The sequence below is a fragment of the Chelonia mydas genome, chromosome 2 (assembly GCF_015237465.2).
Source record: "Chelonia mydas isolate rCheMyd1 chromosome 2, rCheMyd1.pri.v2, whole genome shotgun sequence".
NCBI classification, from domain to species: Eukaryota; Metazoa; Chordata; order Testudines; family Cheloniidae; genus Chelonia; species Chelonia mydas.
Window position 1 is genome coordinate 76805240 of NC_057850.1, and position 14225 is coordinate 76819464.

The 14225-nt window shown below is 42.1% G+C and overlaps 1 protein-coding gene across 2 annotated transcripts in view; it reads left to right on the top strand.

The window, feature by feature from the left end:
- Nucleotides 1-14225, top strand: part of CDH2 (cadherin 2) — a 178533-nt gene that overhangs the window by 29326 nt on the left and 134982 nt on the right. The gene's annotated exons all lie outside the window — the stretch shown is intronic.

Below are 14225 nucleotides of genomic sequence, written 5' to 3' on the forward strand. Positions count from 1 at the left end.
CCCTTTATATTTATGACAGTAGTGCAATCTACCTCTGCGTGAAAACATCAACGCTGATAAAACTACAACTGGTACAGAATGCTGCAATACGTTCGGCAGCAACACGGGACACTACAGGCATGTATATCTGCCATTCATGTGGCAGGAAGGGAAAAGAACTATTGCAGACAGGCTAAGCAATGGACTGTGATGGACTGTCAGAAATAGTCCCCAGACCAAGGAGTGCTACAACAGATCTTCTTCCAAAGGGAGATCCCAAAAGTTCAGCTCTTCATCAGTCACCTTGTCACAGGGCCTTCTTCAGCTACCCTCTGTGCCACACTGCCTTGCCTTGTTCCCATTGCCTGGTGGTCATAAACATACACAGGCTGTTTCCCTTTCACCACATGTACCTTTTATTCCACAGTTCTTTTGCAAGCAGAACATGACACAGGCATACTGCATCAGAAGCTTTCCACACAGCTCACTCACTGAGCTCCTCTCACCTGCTACCTGTTCCTCCCACCTCCCAGTCACTGCCAATTGTGTCAATAGCCTAGTAATGACCAGTCCGTGCTTGTAATCCCCCCAACAGAAGATTAACTGCTTTCAGCTGAGCCTGTAGTCATCTCCATGGTGTAGCAATCTTAGTGACCAGGGTGCTACAGCTAGCACTCTGTCATACCCCTGAACAAAATGCCACCCGTCATCTGCCTCTAATGCTGAAAAGAGATCAGAGTTGGTGAAGGCCATCTTTTCTGTCCCCTGTGAAGGAAAACTCGATGTTTCATCTTCTTGCCAGAACTTCTGGTAGTGAGGGTCCTAACCAAGTTCACGCGATCCAAAGTTTGGATCATCTTAATGGTCCCTTGCTGGCTAATAGGAACAGAAAGAGGATCCAGCCCTTATACAGCACAAAGTGAAATTACACCAGCTAGAGATTTCCGTTGGAGAACTTCCCCTCTGTCAAGGGACGCTTCAGCCAGTGTAAAGCTGACAGAGGCAGCTGTTCTGTCTCCTGTGGCCTCTTCCTCTCTCACTGCTGCTGCCTCTGCTAGAGGTGTACCGCGCAGCAAAAGGGGAGTCATCTTACTGGGGAAAAGAGGGAGGTGAGGGAAGAGAAGAGGGGAAGAGGGCATGGCAGAGGGAGACTCCACTATGGCGGATTCTCTGTTGGTGGGAGGTCTTCTGCCAGCACTATCATTTAAAGCTGTCCTCCTGCAGCTACAATTTATGCCAGGCCTGGGTATTTGAGGATTTGGAAGACACGATTTGCTCCCTGTCAGTTCTCAGCTCTACACGACATTATGTGGAGGATTAAGCCCGTAGTTCTCAACTCTGTTGCAAATGGCAGTAACCAATTCCATTACTTCCTGAGTCTGGCTGCTGGTAATCTCTGAGAACCAAGACACCTAGTCCATCACTGGGCTGGGATCACTTTCTCTGGTGGCATGGCTAGTGAGAGGGGAGAGATCTAGCTCTTAGTAGAGGGTCAGCAGAATGAAATTGACCTGATTCTTGTCAGTTTCTCTGTTGCCCACAAGGTTCTGAGTAGGAACAGTAACTTCAGTTTTCCATTTGCAGCGGTTTGGAAAAGCTCTGAGCAGTGACACAGATTCTGGAGCTGTCCACCTGCAAACTTAAGCCTTATTTGCATAAGAAAGTTGTTCCTTGTGTGCAGTATTACCTTGTAACCATAAGGACTACATTTTCTTTTTTGTTCTTAAATGAAGACGTTAATGATACTAGCCTATGAAAGATTCCTACTTGCCACAGACAGGCAGCATTTTCAAGCTGTGTGTGTGTTTTAAGTTTAGTGTGGTTTTAAAAGGACAAAAATCTTTGAAAGGCATAATTTGTCACAGAAAAGCTGACAGTAGCAATGGGATGTGTTTAATACAAAAGTGTTTAAAAATTGGATTCTGTGCAGTTTAAAATCTGAAATATATATACTAATTTTATTTCAGGGCAGATGCAGATAATATTTGAAGCCTGTCTGTAAAGGCATTGGCACTGCAGTTAATAGTGAAACACTACTTTTTCTATAATGGGATCAGTGATGTTCTCTAATTAGCTGGAAAACTGATATTCAAATACAAGTAAACTAGCAATCCAATGGAGGCAAAACATCCAAATACATTTTTGGTTTATGCCTTTAGCATACCTCTGTCAAAATTGAAAAATATAATTCTTGGTCATTTTCAGTGAGGTGTCTGTTAATAATAGCATTGGATCTAAATCAAGTTGTTGCTTTAAAATGGGCTAATGAAAAGGTTACAAAACCTGTCTTTGACTAATGGGTGGTTGTTAAGCATCACTAAAAAATCAAATATAGAGATCGGGGTTTGTTTGGGTTTTTTTTGTTTGCTTCCCCAGAGCTTATCTACTGGTTCTGCCCAATAGGGTTTGATCCAAAGCCCCACCAAAATCAATGGGAATAAAAATAGAATAAAAATAAAATAGAATGCAAATTTTACTATCTAATGATGTTGTATAGCCTGCATATGGAGTAATTACTACAATAACTGTAGACATAACACAAAAAGAAACGTGACACTTGAAATGTCATCTGATATTTGGTCTGAGGTTTTGCATGGCAGAAGGAACACTGCTTTTGAATCTTACAATTTAATGTATAGTTGTTTTCCACAAAACACCCTCAGAATAAATAGAGTAAGGGGAAACTGTTGTGCAAAAGATAAATAAAGCTCTTCCAACTAAAATTTGGATTTCAGTTAAAAAAATCCCTGCTCAGTCCTACTCTGCTCTGAGAGAGTCATTGGCATGTTGGTAGTTTAGTAACTATCTTCAATCTTTCCTTATTCATATGCACATTATGTTTGTTGGACAGATAAAAGTGTGAGTGCATGAGCATAGCAACTAATCATTAATCATGTCCCCCTCCCGCTTTGATTTGAAGCCCATTGCATTTGTCATTCAACACAGCTTTCCAAGTAGTAAGCTATTTGGAACATATTTTTATAAACAATTCTTATAAAGTGTCTTTGTCAAACCCATTTATTATTGTTTGCTTATTATTGTTAGAATTAACATGCAATGTTATGCTTATTTTTTAGACTTCCAAGCTCTTCAAAAAGGGGATAGTGTGTCTATAGACTGCAAAGCAACAAGCACGCTTTTTGGCACTGTAGAAATAATAATGCCAACCAAAATCTGTAGTTCTCTTACGGAGCATATGCCCTTATACTCAAAGAACAACACTTTCCTTTCTTACTTAATAATACAGTGCTGTAGTGCACACACTTGCTTTTATAAAATTGATTAATTCAGTTCTCAAGAGATTGGTAATGGGGAATACAGCCTTTCACTTCTAGGTCACTAGTTCAAATTCAGTCTGTCAGTTGTATATGAAAGGACTTACTAACTGATGACTCCTCAGTAGCCTATTGTGAAAAAAATGTGCTGGTCTCAATCCAGTTTCTGGTAGATATGTGTCCATGTCACACAAGCCACCATCCATGAATTAGATGACTAACCCTTACATTTAGTAGTATAACTGAGTTGGGTGGGAAGTGGGATCACATATGTGAGTAAGGCTCACTCACACAACTAAGGGTTTCAGGATAGAGTAAAGCAGTGCTTTTCAAACTTTTTTCTGGGGACCCAGCTGAAGAAAATTGTTGATGCCCATGACCCAGCGGAGCTGGGGACGAGAGGTTTGGGGTGTGAAAGGGGGGCAGGGCTGGGGTTAGAGGGTTGGGATGCGGAGGTGAGGGCTATGGGGTGGGGCCGGGAATGAGGGGTTCAGGGTACGGGAGGAGGCTCTGGGTGCGGGAGGGGGGCAGGGCTCTGGGCTGGGGGTGCAGGCTCTGAGGTGGGGCCAGGGATGAGGGGTTTGCGGTGCAGGAAGAGGTTCCGGGTTTGGGGGGCTCAGGGCTGGGGCAGGGGATTGGGGCATGGGGTTGGGGCACAGGCTAACTCTGGCGGTTCCCGGTCAGCGGCGCAGCCGGGGTGCAGAGGCAGGCTTCCCACCTGTCCTGGCACCCCGGACCGCGCTGTACCCTGGAAGCGGCCAGCAGCAGGTCTGGCTCCTAGGTGGAGGTGTGCAAGTGGCTCTGCGCGGCTCTCGCACGCAGGCAGCACCCTCGGCCAATGGGAGTGCGGAGCCGGTGCTCAGGGTGGGGGCAGTGCACAGAGCCCCGTGGCCCCCCTGCCTAGAAGCTGGACCCACTGCTGGCCACTTCCGGGGTGCAGCACGGTGTCGGAACAGGTAGGCACTAGCCTGCCTTAGCTGGGCAGCACCGCTGATGGGACTCTTAATGTCCTGGTCGGTGGTGCTTTGACCAGAGCTGCTAGGGTCCCTGGGTGCTGAGCAAGGCGACCCAGTACTGGGTCGTGACCCAGACTTTGAAAAACACTGGAGTAAAGGCTGCAGCACTAATTGTTAAACTTGCTAGAGCAGAAAACAAGTAAAAGGGAGTCACAAATAATTGTTCTCAACTGGAAGGACTCCATCCAAGTCAGAGTTAAGGTACATGGAGTAGCTTGGAAAAAGTGTTTCCAAAATTTTCTGTTTTATCAATCTCCAGGACTATCAGTTCAGCACTTTTTTCATGAGCCCCGCATTCATATAAAGAAGTAACATTGAAAGTCAACGACTCACATCCTTATTTATACATTGACTCAGACAAGTTTATAATGCTACTTTACCACCATTTCCAACTATATTAAGTCTATTTTATTCAAACCTTGTTTACTTATTTACCTTAATCAAATATTTCATGCATATAGCCATAGGTTCTGGAACTAAGGGAGCTGGGACTGCTGCCACACCCCCTGGCTTTCCATCATATGTAAAGTTTGGTTTAATGGCTCTCAGCACCCCCCACTATACAGATTGTTCCAGGACCTCTGCATATATCTTATGTTAATAAAATGCATTATTTTCCTTTAATTAAAAAGTTATTTTCATATGACAATATATTTGGTTTCCAAATTCTCTTTTTCTCTATTTTGTTCTTCTTAAATAGCTACAGAGTCAAAGATCATGTTTAACTGCTTAAGGGGGTATTCTTTAGAAGTATTCTTTTGATTTTTAAAACAAAAACAAACCCCATGCCTTAGATATGTTACACAGCCTTCCCCCGCCCCCCCCCCCCCCCAAAAAAGTAAAACTAGAGATTCCTGGTTTTGAAGAGACTTTTACTTATAAGCAAATTACAATTGTGACAAAACTACAAACAATGGATGTGATTTTTAGAACAGAGTTCTGCAACAGGATCTTTGTGGACAGACCCTTATGTCTTGATAGCCTACATTGTGATCCAGACAGGTGTTGAAGTCAGCAGGGCTCCATTTGGTGGTGTGGTGCAACCACACAAATCACAATGCTTTATGTGGGCCTTGCTATGCAGGATCAGGGCTTTGCAATGTGTGACGGGGTGCGACTCACCACTGCAGCACCTCCTGCAGGCTGTCATGGGGGTTAGTTCTTCTCACCAGTGTGCCCTCTTCTAATGGTGCCTCACTGCTGTCACTTCTGCTCTGGGGACTCACATCATTCCCAGGACCATGGCTTCCTCTTCGTGACATGGCCCTCCGGCTCTGCTGCACTCTGTGCTCTCCTCTTCCAGGGGACAGTGTAAGAGTCCGCTGTCCAGCCACTTCCTTCAGTGTCTTCTGCAGCCAATTGTCTGGCCGCTTCCTCAGTGGCATGGCAGGGGAGGGGCGGAACCTGGCCCACCCACTACTCCGGGTCCCAGTCCAGGGACCCTGTAGATAGCAGCCACATGCTGTGTCCCTTCCAACCTCTCAATACCTTTCCCTGGCCCACTTCCCCATGGCCCCAGCACCCTCTTTGTCCTTGCCTCAGGACCTTAGCCAGCAGATCCCTGCAGCCCACCAGAAGCTGCCTTTAGCTCCCCAGGTCTCTGCCTGCAGCACTGCTCTGTCTGGGGTGCTTGCTACCTTCAGCCTGCAAGACAGCCAGTCCTCCTCCCTCCTCAAGCTCCAGAGAGTGACTGAAACTGCTTTGCTCTGCAGCCCTTCTTAATGGGCCAGCCCGACCATGATTGGCTGCCCCTCTCTGGCTCCTTCTGCGCAGCCTCCCAAGGACGCTATTAACCCCTTAGAGCGCAGTGTGGGGCAGGCGTCCCATCACCCACTGTAATGTGAATCTGCATTTTGTTCCAGTTTATTTTTAAATTAAAGCCAAGTGTATGGACTATCAGGATAGAAATTCTTGTTTCCCTCAAATAAAAATGAAAATGGACAAAATGATATCTTAATCTTGGAACCCCATTTTAAAATAAGATTTCAAGTAGCAAAAACTATATGGGCTTTGAATATTTAATGTTAGTACCCCTTTAAGGTTAGTATGAACTTTCAGATATTACTGTACATTTTGTATAGTAACAGAGGCAGAGTGCAGAATAACTCTAGTTTTAATACTGTATGCTGTTTGCTAGTATTTGCTAGAAAGACAAGGTGGGTGAGGTAGTATCTTTTATTGGACCAACTTTTGTTGGTGAGAGAGACAAGCTTTTGACATGGGGCTGACGTGTGCTGTTTGCTAGTAGGTCAGTCATGTAACTTTTCTTATGTACTGTAAAAAAAAAATACTGTTTGACCAAGGGGGAAAACAGTGTTGTGTTGCTCATTTGTTTAGTAATCCAGAACTGCACATCATGCATGGCCTAGCAAACAGTAAGGGGTTTAGTTAGAATTGATCAATAAATTCAGAGCCTGTTGTTTAATAAGATCAATACTCTGTAATGAAGTCTGTGCTCCAATTCCCTGCTAAGGATCACTGCAGGGGATATGAAGGTGTCTGTTTTTCTGTTATAAAGCACAATGAAAATTATGTTTGAAGTTTTTTTCCTATCATGCAAGGATTGAACTACACTTCTTATTTTCCTCCACACAAATTCTGAAAATCCTCAATATATAATCTTTGTTTCCTGAAAATGAACTCCAAAGTTTTTCCATTAGATTGTTTTGGTTTTGTTTAAAATGACCATGCTGTGAGCTAAACTGATCGCCATCCGAGTCTTATTAAAAAAACAAAATAAAAACCCAACTTAATGGAATCCTTATTTCGTGGGATTCTGTTGGGCTATTTTGTTTTGCCTGGGTCAGAGTGGATAGCATTTTACAAAATAACTTTTTTTTAAAATTAAAATGCATGGTTGTGGGCATAGCAGAAGAATGTTGTCTGAAGGTTTTAATACAATCCTGCACTTACACTAGTGGGCACATCTTATATAAAAGTACTGTCTTGTTAATAGAATAGGTGTGATGATGGTGTGGTGTAGTGGAGTGGTTGTGGTAGCTGTTATGCAACCCTCTCAACAAGGTGCATCGTTAGCCATTTGTATTCATTTGTGAAATGGAGAATAGTATGTGAGTTGTATGTAATGTTGTAGTTACATGAGAGGTAAAAATTGGGTTATTGGGTTTGGGATTTATTGCTGTTTTTTATAGTATAAATTCATAATAAAAAGTTTGATATCAAAAGACCTTTTGATATCATTATTCTTGTAAGAATGTGGAAGTCTTTCATTTTAAAATTTTCTTTGGTGACATCTTTATGGGCCAAGACCCAGTGCCCTCCATGGCAAGCTGAATCTAAATTCAGTGATACTCCACTGCAGCAAATTAAAACAGTTGAAGTAAATATAAAATGAACAGCACAATCAGCAAAGTATTCATTGTAGTGTTTATATTTATCTCAAACTTGGTTTATTTTTCTTGCAGTTTTCAGTACAATACAATAGACATTTTGTATTAACAAAACAATTGCAGTGTACAAGTTGTCAAGAGAAGCAGTAGAGGATTGTTGGGGTGTTAGGCACATGAGAGACTGCTTGAGAGGTAATTTTGTATTGTTGGATAACTGGTAGCTGAATAGTTTTACTAAAATTATCAGAAGTTGGCTAGTCAATAGTGTTCATATTTAATGTGCCATCATTAGCATTCAGAGTTAATACACATTCAGATATGTGGTAGCTCATACCTTTGAGCTGTTGCTTCAAGCCATTTGCAGAATCAGGAATTCAGCTCTGAATTGGTTCACTCTCCATATCTGGAAGATTTTCTTTCCAGCATTAAGGGATAGAAATGTAACAAAAAAGAAAGCTTAGATTCTCTTAATACAGTTGTGCAGCAGTGTCATGACTGTGGAAACACCAAATGTATGGGGCCCTGCTCTTCCCTCCCAAAGTTCAGTGCATTGGGTGATGACACGTAAGGATAGAGTGCTTCAGAACACTTGGAAAATGGCCAACACTGACTGACTGCCTGAGATGTAAAGATTTATAAGATAATGGTTTAGCTGCCTCTTATTGGGGAAGAGCGTTGATTTGTTGTCATTTTAGGTGCAGTAGATCTGCAAAATTATAGTGAATGACTCAGTACCTCATATGCAAACAGGATGACCTTTCCTCTACCATTACATTTTAATGAATGTGTAAATCACAGTTATTTGACAATTAGTGAACACTCTCATATGAAATATGAGAACCGAGTGTTCCATTTTAATCTCTTTGATGTTTCTTTTTTTCCAAAGTGTGAGCTTGCCTGGATTTGCACTGCAGACAAATCTGCAGTCTATTCAGAGGGTGAGATTCTGTGCCGTGCCTCTAAAAGGTGAAGCACAGAACTTGCAACCCACTGGGGAGCTGGTGCGGGCTATGATGGCTTTAAGCCACCTCTGCGCCCTCCCAATCCTGGGCTGTTCCAGAGGCTAGAGAGGTCCTCAGTATCATTTAGGTAATTTTGGGGCTCTGTCTAATTTATGGCTGCTTTCTTGGCTGCTGTGTCAGCTGCAGTGCCACATCCCTGCCTCAACGCTCCTTCTACAGCAGGGCTTTGGAAGGGAGTCTTTCTGCTGTTCTGTGCTGGGGGAGTAGGGAGTTTTTAAGGCACAAGTAGACCGGTGCAGGCACCCAGAGTGTTTTGTATGTAATGAATGGCAACTGAGATGGGAAGATGAGTGCTTGAGGTAACTGAGAAAAGAATGACTGTATTTTAGGGGGTGACATGATTTATAATCAGTTCATGGGTTGTCTGAAGTTTAGAGCAACTGCTAGAACGCTTCAGTTTTTCTTTTTCATAGAATCATAGGGTTAAGTTATAGTCTTTAAAAATACTTGGAAATTCCTAGTACAACTTAAAAAAAAAAGTATTAAGCCCCCCCCCAAATCTTGCTTAATTATTTACTGTACATATCTTTACCCAGCAGGGCCTGATTCTTCTTTCACATCAGTAGTCTTTATAAGAGGTAACTGTTGAAGTATAAAACTTGTGTAAGTGTAAGAAGAATTAGGCCCATATGTTTTAAAAAGATTCTTATAACTAAAAGCAAATTATAACTAATTTGGTATGGACCAAAATTAGACACACATTCAGTGGGTTTCTTGTGCTTAGTTTTTTATTTATTAAGAAAATTGCACAAAAAGGAAACAATAACTTGCATAGAAAAGATATTCTGAAAAAGATAATGTAGATGGTTTTACTATCTCATCTAAACCACACATATGTCAATATTGTATTGTGTAAAGAATACTGATACTGTTTTTTGGTTTGGGGAAGGATGAGCTACATATGTTGATTACTGCACTTGTGTGTGTGTGTGTTAGAATTTGAAATATAATGGATGTACATCTGATATTATACATATTTTTCTCCTAATATACCGATTTTTGTCTCTGTTTTATTTTAATCTGGATCATTACCCCTACGGTCAAGGGAACTATTTATTCCTTTTTCTTTTTTTATCCGTGACAGGCTGAAATCTTTTTAGGTTGGTTTTTAGTTAATTGAAAGCTAGATATGTAATAACATAGCATTGTTAGTCTTGGAGCACTGATATGCAACTGCATAATGTGAACATGATAAGTAACATTAGGGTTTCCTAGTGGTTTCCATGGATTTTTTAATTTGTCCTTGACTTGTAATGAGCCTATTATCTACAACCTATCTCAATGCCAGTGGGCAGATCCTGATTCCAAAAGTAAAAGCTGACAGCTGTGGCCAGAGGGGCCTTTATTGTGAAATACACTGTTGCTGTTGCCAATAATTCCAATTTCCTGAACAGACTTTTTTTTTTTAATTGGTTTTCATTGATGGGACCAAAACTTAATGAAAGTAACATTTCTTTCTAACTCTTATTTCCTTTTTATTTACAGTGATATGGTTTTGAAATGTGTTTAAAATCTAGAAGTATACACTTTAACATTGCAACTAAAACATAAATCAATCATCTTTTGACATGTATTAAAGAATGGTTTCTCATCTGAATTTAGTCACTGGTGCTTTGACCTTGGAGAAGTTAGTAGGGGCCAAATTCTTAAAAGTGGTCTCTTATTTTGGGTGTCCAACTTTGGACACACAGGGCTTGATTTTCAGAGCTGCTGGCTTTTGAACTGTACAGAAGTTGTTGGTGTCCAGGACCTTTTGAAATCAGGTGATTAAATTTGGGCACTCAGAAATGGTGATACCCAAAATCAGAGGTCACCTTTTAAAATTTAGCCTTTAATCTCACTGTCTACCTTAATTTCTGCACCTATAAAAAGAGGCCAAGTATATATCCCTCACATGCTTTGCAGGGATTGATTTTGTATAGCACTTTGAGAGTCTTTAATAAAAGGTGTTGTGTAAAGAAAGTGTGAACATTAAAATGCCATCTTTTGGAGGTGAGGGAGGGTGCCATGAAGAAGAAAAGACTTAGTAGCTCCTTGTGATTCCCATAAGAAAACCTTATGTGGTTGGCTTTACCATGGGTATCTTTTTAAATGCAGTTACAAGCTCTAAAATATATTTTTCAAAAAGACCAAATATAAAAGTTTGTTATTCCCCAGTTACCTTTCATTACTGATTGTTAGGAGTCTGATAGTTATAAATCAGTTTGATGTTTTTGTCATCTTTCTTGCAAGCTGCAATAAACTTGAGTAAAATTGAGGCTGATTTTGTTGCATAATTATGCAATATGTCAATAACAGTTAAGTGATATTGGCTTTACTATCACTAGGATTTGTGTTTTTCTTTCTAAAATCATTGACATAGCAGCAAAAGGTAAGAGGTTGTTATTGACTGTAACCTGCAGTCAGCACAAAAAATGTAATCAGAGCTTAAAATGCATTGTATTTTGTAGAGATTCAAACTTAACGCTGAAGGTTTGTTCCATACACAACACTGTATCCCTTCTCTTGGGGATTGGAATAGTGGAACATGTCACTTGCCTTGGTCTTTGTCCATCCCTTTGGTTCTCAAATAAGTTCTTTCTTTCATCCATCCACCCACCCACAGTAAAGAAATTATGATGAAACTTGTGGTATCAGTTGCCACAGTGGCAAGTTGGCCTGCGGGCTGCAACTACATCTGTTCTAAGTCTCAGGCTTCACCGCTCTTTCCAATTGACAAGTGTGCTTCCCGCTGAGCAGAGCATGGTGGGGCAGAATAGACCTAGCTCCTGTGGGAGCTGCCATGTCCCTCCCAAGGAGAGAAGAAAGACCCATATGAAACCCTCGTTCACAGAGAGCAGTATCCCACTAGCAGCCAATCCCCCTTCACCTCCTAGGAAGAAATGTCTGGCATTCTACGTCACAGCAAAAAAAGGCCCATAGCCCTTTTTGTGTCTGAAGAATCTCAAGGGGTTGCTTCTCATTTGGAGGAATGATCAAAGTACTTGTTACATTTGATGCAGGATGGATTGGTTGAGGGAAGGCTGCTGGTAGAGTATCCACTCCTCTGCCCTCCCAGCAGGCAGATGGAACTTCTCATTTCTTTCTTCAACCACCCTGCCCCTCAAAGGGAGTTTCCCAAGGGCTTCTCCATCCTGAAATAAAGGAGGTCCATGGAATGCCTTCTCTCATAATCTGCCTAGCTGAGTGGGAGCACTCGTGTAAAAGTGAGAGAATGGGCCCTGCAGTGTGACAGCGTCTGGGTCCCCTTGTGCAAAATTAACCGATGAGGAAAATGTTGCAGGCTCCACATGATGTGTGCAAGTCTGATGCTGCCTTCTCTTTTAAGAGATCATTTTACTGTCAAATTTGTGTCATTCATAATTGCATAATAGAAAAAAATTAAATTAGCAAAAACATTCAGACTTTTTCCCTCCACCCCTCATATCCAACATGGTTATTAATATTGATATCTTTCTTTAAATTTGTGTGTGGGTTTAAATTACACCTTGTCTATATTTCAAAAGAAGGGAAGTATGACTTTTTGGGAAGTCCTATGAATAGTCATACTATTTTTAAAAAAATAAATAATGTTCTTTAGCTGTTAGAAGAAAGCTTACAAACTCACAGGCAAATTTTCAAGTGGCCACTCAGTCTGGTTGTGTCTGGTTTTGGGTGCCCGACTCAAGATACCTAGAGCTTGATTTTCAGAGATGCTGCAGAAGTGCTGAGAACCTGTAGCTCTATTTGACTTGAATAGTGTTTGTTGGTGCTCTAAACTTCTGAAAGCCAGGCTCAGGGTGTTTCAGGTTGGGTACCCAAAACTTGAGACACCTAACATTAGTGGCCCCTTTTGAAAATTTTGGCCTTTTATCCACTATTTGTGGGGCAACGTAGTTATTCTTTTAAATAACTTCACTTTTTAATATTTTCTGAGTAACCCACTTGTGTTTTTAAGTGATAAATATTCCATATGTGCAGTAGCTCCAAAGGGTGCTTATTGTGCTTTGTGTTGGCACAGTGTTATACAATAACATCCAGTTCTCCATAAAACAGGGTGAAGCAGTTTGTCTTTGACACCCAGCTGTCTATCTCATTTTCCATAGATGGAACTGATACTATTCTTTACAAAGATGCCACAATACATACAGGAGGTCAGCACACGGATGAAAGGCAGCTGGCTCAAACTCCGCATGTAAAAGACTGGCATGATGCTGGTTGGAAGGGGAAAACAGAGGAACTAACAATGACACTGTTTCCTCCTTACATGGAGGTAATTTCCCCTCCCATGCTCCATTTGTCAAGATGGTACGAAGCCTCAGGATGAAATCATCATTAAGTGTAAACAACCAGGTGTAGTATTGGTGGTAAAAACAGCTTTCATTCTGCTAGGAAACTGCCCCTTCCACCACGATGAGGATTTGGCCACAGCAATCCACACATCTGTCATGTCCTGACTGGATTATTGTAATTTTCTGTAATTGGGGCTGATTGTGGAAATAATGTGGAGACCCCAGTTAATGCAAAAGGGGCAGGACGCCATGAACCTTTCACTCCCATCCACCATTTCCTGCACTGGTTCATAGGCGCCGACTTCCCCGCTTTCCCCTGGGTGCTCGACCCCCCGGCCCCTGCCCCACCTCTTCCCACCCCTTCCCCGCCCCCATTCCAACTCCTTCCCCAAATCCCCGCTCCAGCACCGCCTCTTCCCCGCCTCCTCCCCCTCCCTACTAGAGCATACTAATGCCACCAAACAGCTGTTTGGTGGCGGCCTGGCGGGAAGCGCTGGGAGGTAGGTGGAGGAGCGAGAACGTGGTGCGCTCGGGGGGAGGGAGTGGAGGGAGGTGAGGGGGGTGAGGGGAGCTTGGCTGCCAGTGAGTGCACAGCACCCACTAATTTTTCCCCATGGGTGATCTAGCCCCGGAGCACCCACGGAGTCGGCACCTATGCACTGGTTTCCAGTCTGCTTCTGGTATCAGTTCAAGGCCTTGATTGTGTAACCACACCACCATCCTTAAGCCACCTTAGGCTGTGCCCTTTTGGGACAATGCAGCTCACAAAAGCCATAGACGATAGTGTTGTTATTCAAAGGGGTCCGGTTATGCACTAAGCTCTTGGAGGAACTTGACTGACCTGTAGTATAATCACCATTAGGGCACAATAGCCTCTTTGAGAAAGCTTTCCTCCCATAACAGGATAGAACACCACAACAGAGAGTCCCCACAAAAAAACCCAAAACAAAACCCAGATACAAATTCAACCGAAGCATTGCATCGAGGGAGAAGAGAAGAAAATATCATGAAAAACAAGAGGTTCAAAGTACAGCTGCTAGATTTATAACCAGACTATTACTGATTTTGATTTTTTTTTCCCTAACAGCCAATTTATATGCAAAAAGTTGAGGATAACCTTTCAATCTTTAGCTGGACTTTTCTGACTTTGGTAGGCTTAAATCAGACCTCTAACAGTCAGTTTTGGGGTAGAGTTTGTGGGGTGACTGATATCAGTAAATGTCTGAATAAACACACAGACAGGAGCAAGGTGTAAGTGGTTCTATAGTCTTTAATATCATTTGATTTATTTTTAAATATAACATTGAGCCTT